Genomic DNA, 9,922 nt, shown 5'->3' on the forward strand with positions numbered 1-9,922 from the left:
GGTCGACCGAGGTCCTCTGTGTATTAGAGTTCGGTTAACTGAACATGCCAACTTTGGGCATTTCGATCCTATTCCTCTTATGCAATGTCCCTAATCACATGATAATTAGTTCTAAGTCAATAGGAAACTTTTTGGTGCAGAATTATGGGTCTTATGGTCAGTCTAAAGCCTTTGAGCATATACCCAAAAAATTTGGCGTCGGTCGACTGAAGGGTGCCCTAAGGTCATTTAGTTCTCTATAGTCAAACTACGATCATGTTGAGCTTACATCCACATCATGCATGTCATTCAATTATTACAGATCAAATTAAAACAAAAAACATTTACAATAAGAACAAATGTCTTATTGTCTTTTTGCCCTTCTGTCTTCCATGAGTGTTCCAAGAGTATGTGCTTTAAGTCTTTTCTGGCCTCCATCAATCCTCTTTAATGTGTGTGTTCGGAATTAACGACCTGTTCAAGTACTAGGCACACACATTGGTTTCAAGTGCTTTATCAGCATCAAAACAAGGATCAGACTCAAAAAGTCAACATCTACTTTAATACTTTTAGAAAGACATCTACTTTATTACTTTTTTCACGACTCTACTTCACTGTTTTTGTCAATTTATGTCGAAAGACCTTATTCTTGCAAGAAATTGATTCTGAAAGAATCATCTTCATTATCCTACAAAATAATTTGTCTAGCAAACATTATCTTCACTTAAGTAGGTAGACATAGACTCGTCGAGGATCTAAAACATTTCTTCTTTAGTTTTTGTCGACACAAACCTTGCCTGCTTTTGAGCCTTTTCCATTAATAATTATAACTAGTTATAAGACTTGTTTAGGTGTGGGTTTTGCTCAAACCATGTGGATATAGCCAATTTTTTTCAAATTGCTCAAAGTTACATTCCACCATTTAATCTTAATTTGTTTGCCAAAATATGGAACCTTATTCCAGCTAGTGGTCCAGGAGATTAATATTGTCATTCCAGAATTTATAACTCTCTTTCAGCTAAGAAGGAAAGAAATCTTTAGATGGATTGTTGATGCGAATACGCAGTGGAAACCACACAATTGAATTGGAAACAAGCAATGCAAGCACTCAATGATGAACAATACGGAACAAGCAATCACTCACAAAGAGTATCAACGAAAGCAATAATCGAAGACACAAGATTTACGTGGTTCGGCAATGTGCCTACGTCCATAGGAACATCAACTGAATTTTCACTATCTCAATGTCAAGCTTACATCAAAGGGTTACAAACGTTGATTGAATACGAACCCTAAGCGTACAGGAACCTTAGAACCTATCTAAATCATCCCTGTAACAATCCCTAGAAGAAAATCCTCCAAAAACCATAATCTACTAATCTCTTATTTAAATTCTAGAACTTGTGTCGAACGAAACCATCGACGGTTTAATGCCAAAAGCTGAATCCTGTAGATTGAAGTCATTGACAGTTTGATACCAAGATTAAACCGTCTCTGATACCACCGACCAATCCGTCAATGGTTTTCCCCAGTGCATGCGTTCCAATCATATATAAGCCACATCCCCAACAATTGTCACCTTGGTGAATATTCACCACTTAGGACAAATCGAAAAGCATAACCACTGCTCTACCTAGGACAGTAGATTAAGACCGTCTCTAGTCTAGCATCTAGAGACGTTAATCAAGTCCAAACAATGCTTGAACTTTTCCATTTGTGATCGGCTTCGTCAAAATATCAGTTGCATTGTCAAATGTGTGAACCTTCTCAGGTAGAAGTTCACATGAAGTAATCAGTTCTCTAATCTTGTAAAACTGCACATCAATGTGTTTTGTCCTCGCATGATACACTTGATTCTTTGTCAAGTAGGTGGCACCCTAACTATCACACTATAGCTTAACTCCACCTTCCTAGATGCCCAGCTCCCTGACCAATCCTATGAGCCAAAACACTTCCTTAGTAGCCTCAGCCATTGCCATGTACTCTGACCCAATAGTAGATAAGGCAACGAGCGACTGCACCATATACCTCCAACAAATAAACCCACCCACAAGGGTAAATACATACCCTGTGGTAGATCTCTTGTCATCCAAGTCTCCTGTGTAGTCAGCATCCACATACCATACCACTGATGGATCACTCTATTGTCTACTGAATATAATGCCATATCCGGTTGTACCCCTCAAGTACCTGAGAATCCACTTGACTGCATCCTAATGTTGTCAACCTAGATTCGAAAAGAACTTGCTCACCACGCTAACAGCCTGTGCTAGGTCCAACCTCGTACATACCATGACATACATCAGACACCGCATTGCATTGGCATAGAGGACCTTCAACATGTCATGAACCTCATCATTTGTCTTAGGGCACTAAGTGGTAGACAACCTGAAATGACTCGTAAACGGTGTGCTCACCGATTTAGAATTAACCATGCTAAACATCTCTAACACCTTCTACACATAGCCGCCCTAAGATAACCATATTCTCCCTACAACTCTATCCTTGAGAATCTCTATACCAAGAATCCTTTTGGTTGCACCCAAGTCTTTTATGTTGAACTCTTTTCCCAATAGAATTTTCAACTGATTTACCTTAGTCATGTCTTTAGCAGCAATTAGCATGTCGTCTACATAAAGTAACAGAAATATGAGACACTCGTCCTCAAGACTCCTTATATAGACGCAGCAATCGTACTCACACCTCATGTGGCCGATACAGATCATATAGGCATCAAACCTTTTGTACCACTAACTTGGAGGCTACTTCAACCCGTAAAGTGAGTTCTTCAGTTTATAAATTAAGTGCTCCTGTTTAAGTTGGCAAAACCCTTCTGGTTGTATCATGTAAATCAGCTCCTCAAAATCACCATGGAGGAATGACGTCTTTACGTTCATCTACTCTAGATACACATCGTATTGTGCCACCTTGATGGAAGTGTATCTGATCACAGGGGAGAAGATTTCATCATAATCAACTTCCTTCCTTTACGAGTATCCCTTTGCTTCCAAGCAAGTCGTGTACTTCTTTATTTCCTTTTCTGAAACTGCTTCTTTCTTCCTGTATACCCACTTATATCCAATCGCCCTCTTCCTAGCTGGAAGCTCCACTAAGTCCCACACCTAGTTCTTATGCAACAACTCTATCTCTTCCACCATAGCGCTTATCTAACTACCCTTCTTATGGTCGTGTACTGCATCTTGAAAGGTAGTAGGATCCCTATTGCTAGTGATAAGTGCATAAGACACCAGATCATAAAATTCGTACTTGGGGGTGGCTAGACGGTGCATCTAAGGCTGTCTACAACTATACTGCGACGCGACTGCTGGTCATCTGACCTAGAACTCCCTGCGTTCTGAACATCATCATCTCCACCCTGAGTTTCTGACTCCACCTACACCATCAGTTGATCTCTCGAGCTAGAACTCCCTGCATTTCTACCCTGAGTCTCCAACTCCACCTGAACCGTATGCTCATTGCTGCTACGATTTTCTGGCACTTGTTTCTCTATTTCCTATTGAGTACGCCGCAACATAGCTTTCTCATTAAAAACCATGTCTCTATTGATCACTACTTTATTTGCCACTAGATCCCACAGTTTGAACCCTTTAACACCTTTCTGATATCCCAAAAAGGTGCACTGTCTAGATTTCGCCTCAAATTTTGATCTCTCCTCACAAAGGATGTGCGAATAGGCTAGACAACCAAATACTCTCAATCTGGAGTAGTCTACCTCGTTACCTGTCCACACCTCCTTAGCAACTTTCCCATCTTGTGATGCCATTGGTGATATGTTTACTAAGAAACAAGTCATACTAACTGCCTTGGCTCAGAATTTCATAACAAGTCCAGCATTCAATCTGAGACACCGAGCCCTTTCAAATTTAAATCCAGCACCCAAATTACATGCTTTCAAACGCAGTTTTAAATTATTTAAAGCATAGTGCGCATGATATAATATATCAAGCATCATATGAGAAATTATAAATGTGGATGAAAGATTTTGAGCATATAAATAACATTTGTATCATAATTTAGAGTTCTTTGATTTATCATTACAAAATAAAAAACAAAAAAGAAAAGATAGTGTTTCTTCAAATTTCTTTGTCTATTTAGAAAAAAAAAAAATTCTTTGACGAAGTTGCAATTTAATCTTAACTAGGTAACTCAATTTAGTTGTCAAAAGTGAAGAGAAAAGAAGAGAAGAAAAGATAGGTTTAGCTTTAGTATACTTGGTTTTATTTACACGAAGAAGTTGGGGGAAGAAAAACAGAGGAAAAGTGACACTATTTTCTTCGATAATTGGAGAGAAAATGAGAAAAATGAAAAATAAATACTCAAATGAGATATAACTCATTTAAAATATATTGTCCATTTATGCATGTTGGTACTAAACAAAATAAACTACAAAAATTGTCTCAAAAAAAATATTTTCCTTCAACAAAATGTAACCTTAAATTCAATCAATTGTAATATTAATTCTCAAATTAATAGTCCCTTAAATTATTTGTATGAGCTCGGAATACTAAACACTAGAATTTAGATCATGATAATTGTAGTTTTTGATTATCTTTGGATGGTTAATATTTATAGTTATCTGCAAACTATTTTTTAATATAAGGAAGTTTCATTTAAATTTAATTGATACTTCTGTTTGAGAACATGAAATTAAAGTAATAAATTTAAATTTATGTAAATTAAATAAAATTTAGTATAATATTAAGTTCATATTAAAAATTAACCTAATCTCATGTATTTTCAAATTCAATGTCCTAGTTGGATCTATGGTCCTAAAAGCAAGTACAAAAATTATTGTGTAAAACCCCCAAATATGCACAACGAAATATATATATATATATATATATATATATATATATATATATATATTTGTATGTAAAGGATCAAACATATTGCAGCACTCTAATGATGAATATATAAAACAATCCATAACCACAACAAATTAAAGGAAGCAATAACAATAAAAAAGACACAAGGAATTGTGTGGCTCGGCAAAGCCTACATTTACAGGAGCAAACAACAAGGATTCACTATCTTCTTGGCCAAAGTACAAGAGAAATACAAGAACCCTCTCAATTCTCTTAACAACAATCAACCTACACTCTATAGACATCAGATATAACATGTATATAGAGTTCCCGGAGGTTTTCCCTCCAAACCTCAACCAAACCAATGTCCCTTGTAACACCCCGAACCCAAAACTAGGGTCCGAAGTGTTATTTAAAATAAATTTCTATTACCATATAACAAAACAACGGAAAATCTCCATAACAATTGCCAGGGCACTAAAAATTAACCTTTATTACAATAAAAATTCCAATACAACAATAAGATTTTAAGGTCATCAGAAACATAAATAAAATACTAACAATTCTAACCAATGACCTTTTATCCCACCCACGCTTTTTATCCCACCCATGCTTCCATTACGCACTCTGATTACTGTCATACTTCACATGGCATCTGAAAAATGTTAGATATGGATAGGGTGAGACACCTCTCAGTAAAAAGGAATAAATTACTATCATGTGGCAGATGAATTTTTAGTGTATCCTAAGCACATCCATTAAATAATTAACTTTATCTGACAAATCATGTAAAACTGTACTCACACTTTTATATTTTCAACTCATATTTCCTTCTCAAAGCATGCTTTGGTTTACTGAATTTCTCTATTTACATAAATCTATATATACATGTTTTCTATATTGAGCATAAACATTTGCAATCTGTAACTCATTCCTATATAATCAAGAGTACATATTTTCCTGGCTTAACATAGCACCGTAAGCATATTCAGTATCGCGGCTCAACGGAGCACCATAAACATATTCAGTATCGCGGCTCAACAGAGCACCATAAATATAATCAGTATCGCGGCTCAATAGAGCACCATGAACATAATCAGTATCATGACTCAATAGAGCACCATAAGCATAATCAATATCGCGGCTCCACAGAGCACCATGAACATAATTAGTATTGTGGCTCGACAAAGCACCATAAACATAATCACTATCGTGGCTCAACGGAACACCATAAACATAATCAATATCGAGGCTCAATAGAGCACCATAAACATATTCAGTATCGCGGCTTAACAGAACACCATAAACATATTCAGTATCGCGATTCAATAAAGCACCATAAACATATTCAATATTACAGCTCAACAGAGCACCATAAACATATTTAGTGTCGCGGCTCAACAGAGCACCATAAACATAATCAGTATTGCGGCTCAACAGAGCACCATAAACATATTCAGTATTGCACCATAAACATATTCAATGTCGCGGCTCAACATAGCACCATAAACATGTTGACATTTATGTATACAACCTGTCATGTCATATCTTGGCATGAAGCCATCATATCCTAACTCGACATATAATCGTCATACCCTAACTTGGCATATAGTTGTCATATCCTAACTCCCCAATACTCTCTACATTTCCTGAGATCAGTACAAACCACAAATTTCCCTGTATAATAACATAAAAATCCAACATGTTTATTTGTGTAGTAAAAACATTCACTCTCATGCCACACAATTTGAACGTTAATCCATAATATGGTAAGTTGTCTGGGAAAAATATATTTTTGTTGAAAACTATGTATGTCCATTTCCATTATTGTATCTAATCCAACATATGTATATTTCGGGTAACGGAGATGATTAACTTACTCACTTTGGTTTTTCCCATAGACTTACCATATTATGGATTAACGTTCAAATCGTGTGGCATGAGAGTGAATGTTTTTACTGCACAAATAAACATGTTGGATTTTTATGTTATTATACAGTGAAATTTGTGGTTTGTGCTGATCTCAGGAAATATATAGAGTATTGGGGAGTTAGGATATGACAACAATATGTCAAGTTAGGGTATGACGATTATATGTCGAGTTAGGATATGATGGCTTCGTGCCAAGATATGATATGACAGGTTGTATACAGAAATGTCAATAGCCGCGATACTGAATATGTTTATGGTGCCCAAAATCATCATGATCATATGTCTTATAATTTAGAAAATTATATATAATATTTCTGTAAACACATGCTCTGTTTTAATCGGTTAATCCTTAAAAATAGCTGACATAATTTATTCCCCTTACCTGATTCTTGGAGAAATGCTTGCAGGGATCCTAAAGTAGTGTCTACGGCGTTCGTATAAATCCCTGTATTCATATACCCTAGTTTAATCAGCTCAACCTCGGAATAATTACTATCCTAACATCCCTAGGCTCACATGCTCCTGTTAACCAATTAAATTCTAAAGAAAATACGGGTATGATCCACTTCCCATATTTAAATTTTGTAATGACCTGAAGAATAATGTTATTTAAATAATAAGAGAGAGGAAAATGGAAACAATAAATGAAGGAGATAGCAAGCTTCGTCCGTGTTCGTCAACGACGTTGCACTGTGGGCTCATCGATGAGGGTACGCTTCGTTCACGAGAAGATACCGAGAGGATATTTGGACGACTCTGAATTTCGTCGACGAGGGGGAGAGTTCGTCGACGAGTAACCTTTTTGACCTCGTCGATGAGGTGATGTGGCTCATCGACGAAGGTTATGGTATAAATAGTGCACACCTCGAATTTTTACGCAGAAAAATCCCTCTCTCTCTCTCCTCTCTCTTCGATTTTGGCTCCGCTGTTCACCGGATTGACGATCTGAGGCCACCACAACGCTCCTGGAGAAGTTCTCTCCAAGTCTGCCAAAGCAGATCGTTGGTTGGGTAGAGTTGAAATTCATCCCTAAGTTAAGGTAAGACTTTTTATGCAAAATTTAGTCTTACCGTTGTTATAGGAAATGTTATTCATGGAAAAATACCAAAATTTAGTTTTGGGAATTGTTGATATATGATTTCGGCGCAAGGCTGTATGTATGATTTTGGCGCAAGGCTGTATGTATGATTATGGCGCAAGGCCACAGATATGAAAGTAAACGGCGCAAGACCGTATGTTTTTATGTTATTACAAAACATGCTATCAATCTATTTACGTTAAATTGTATATTATCATGTATTATTTATTATCAGAACCTAGATGATAGTTTAGTTCAGTTATAGGAGCTCGGTACCATTGCTATACAGATCAGATATTATGTTCAGACTTATGCTAACCACCCCACAAGGGGGTAGGAGATGGATAGTCGATGTGACTTTCAGTGTAGAGTTGTAGACGTCCACTTGGCATTCTAGACTAGGGTGTGGTGGGTCCATCGTACTTACAGACATTTTTGACTCGCCAATGGTCGGCCAGCCATTGTCGAGTCCCGCCTTTGGGTTACACAACCCATTATGGGGGTTAATACATCACATCAGCTAATTATGCATTTTAGGTAAATTTTCAGTATTATCAGTTATATCAGAAATTTCATGATCAGTACGAATTATTAGAAATTATGAAAGTATATGTTTATTCCAATATGATATGATGAATGGTTTCCAGCTTATAAAATGTATTGTATATGTATTATAGCAAAAAATATTCATGTTGCCACACGACTGTATTTAGTTTATTTTCCCTTACTGAAAAGTGTCTCACTCTCAAATATTAAATAATTTTCAGGAAACCTAGAAAGACCGGCAGATCGAGGCCGCCGTTGAGTTTGTTGAGCTACCCCGCTAGGAGGATAAGTTTGAACTAAAATCAGAAGATTGTGATATGGGATCTTAGAGCTATTTTTGTATTTTTGTGAGATTGTATATAAATACAATGTTTTGGGATTATAGTTGACTCTGGTATTGTGTATTGTGTGGTTGAAAATGTGATTTGCACTTACTACTACTTAGTTTTCCGCTGTGAATGTCAGATGTGTCCCCGTTACCCTCGGCTTCGAGTTGACTATTTTTTTATTATGTTTAATTTTATGATAAGATAAGTAGGTCGTTACAAATTTAATTTCTAACATATTTAAAAATACCAATATGATCGAATCCCCGTAATTTAATCTAATTGCAAAATATTCCTAGAAATCTAATTTAATCAAATCCTTGCAATTTAACTTAATTCCAAAATATTCCCCAAAAATCCCTGCAATTTAACTTAATTCCAAAATATTCCTCAAAAAATATATTTAATCAAATCTCTATAGTTTAATTTCATCTAAAGAATATTTTCAAAATCTAATATAATCAAATACTGCAGTTTAATTTAATCACAGGAATATTTCCAAAAATCTAATTTAATCCAGTCCTGTAGTTTAATTTAATCTCAGAAATATTTCCAAAAATCTAATATAATTCAATCATGCAGTTTAATTTAATTTCAAAAATATTTTCAAAAATCCAATATAATCCAATCCTGCAGTTTAATTTAATCCCAATAATATTTCCAAAAATCTAATATAATCATATCCTGCAGTTTAATTTAATCCCAAGAATATTTTCAAAAATCTAATATGATCATATCCTGCAGTTTAATTTAATCTTAGGAATATTTCTAAAAATCTAATATAATCAGATCTTGTAGTTTAATTTAATCTCAGGAATATTTCCAAAAATTTAATATAATCCAATCCTACAATTTAATTTAATTCCAAAGATACTCCCAAAAATCTAATTTAATCAAATACTACAATTTAATAAATAAATCATAATTTTCATACCCATAAAATTACTTAGAAAATCATATACAATATTCTAGTAATCACATATTATAATTTAACTGGTTGAATTTCTAAAATAACTGACATAATGTATTCCCCTTACCTTATCACATGAGTGGTTCCTACGATACCCAAACCACAAATCCGCTTTGATTAAAATGTTGGTGGCTAAAATTAGAACCTAGATATATTTTTCGTTCTTCAATCAGCGCACGATTCGCCGTAGAAATTGAGGAGAGAGAGAGAGAGAGAGAGAGAATTTGAGGAGAGAGAAAGCATGCAATTCGGCTTGGGGTTTCTC

This window comes from Malania oleifera, chromosome 11 (genome assembly GCF_029873635.1).
Source record: "Malania oleifera isolate guangnan ecotype guangnan chromosome 11, ASM2987363v1, whole genome shotgun sequence".
In the NCBI taxonomy this organism is placed as follows: Eukaryota; Viridiplantae; Streptophyta; class Magnoliopsida; order Santalales; family Ximeniaceae; genus Malania; species Malania oleifera.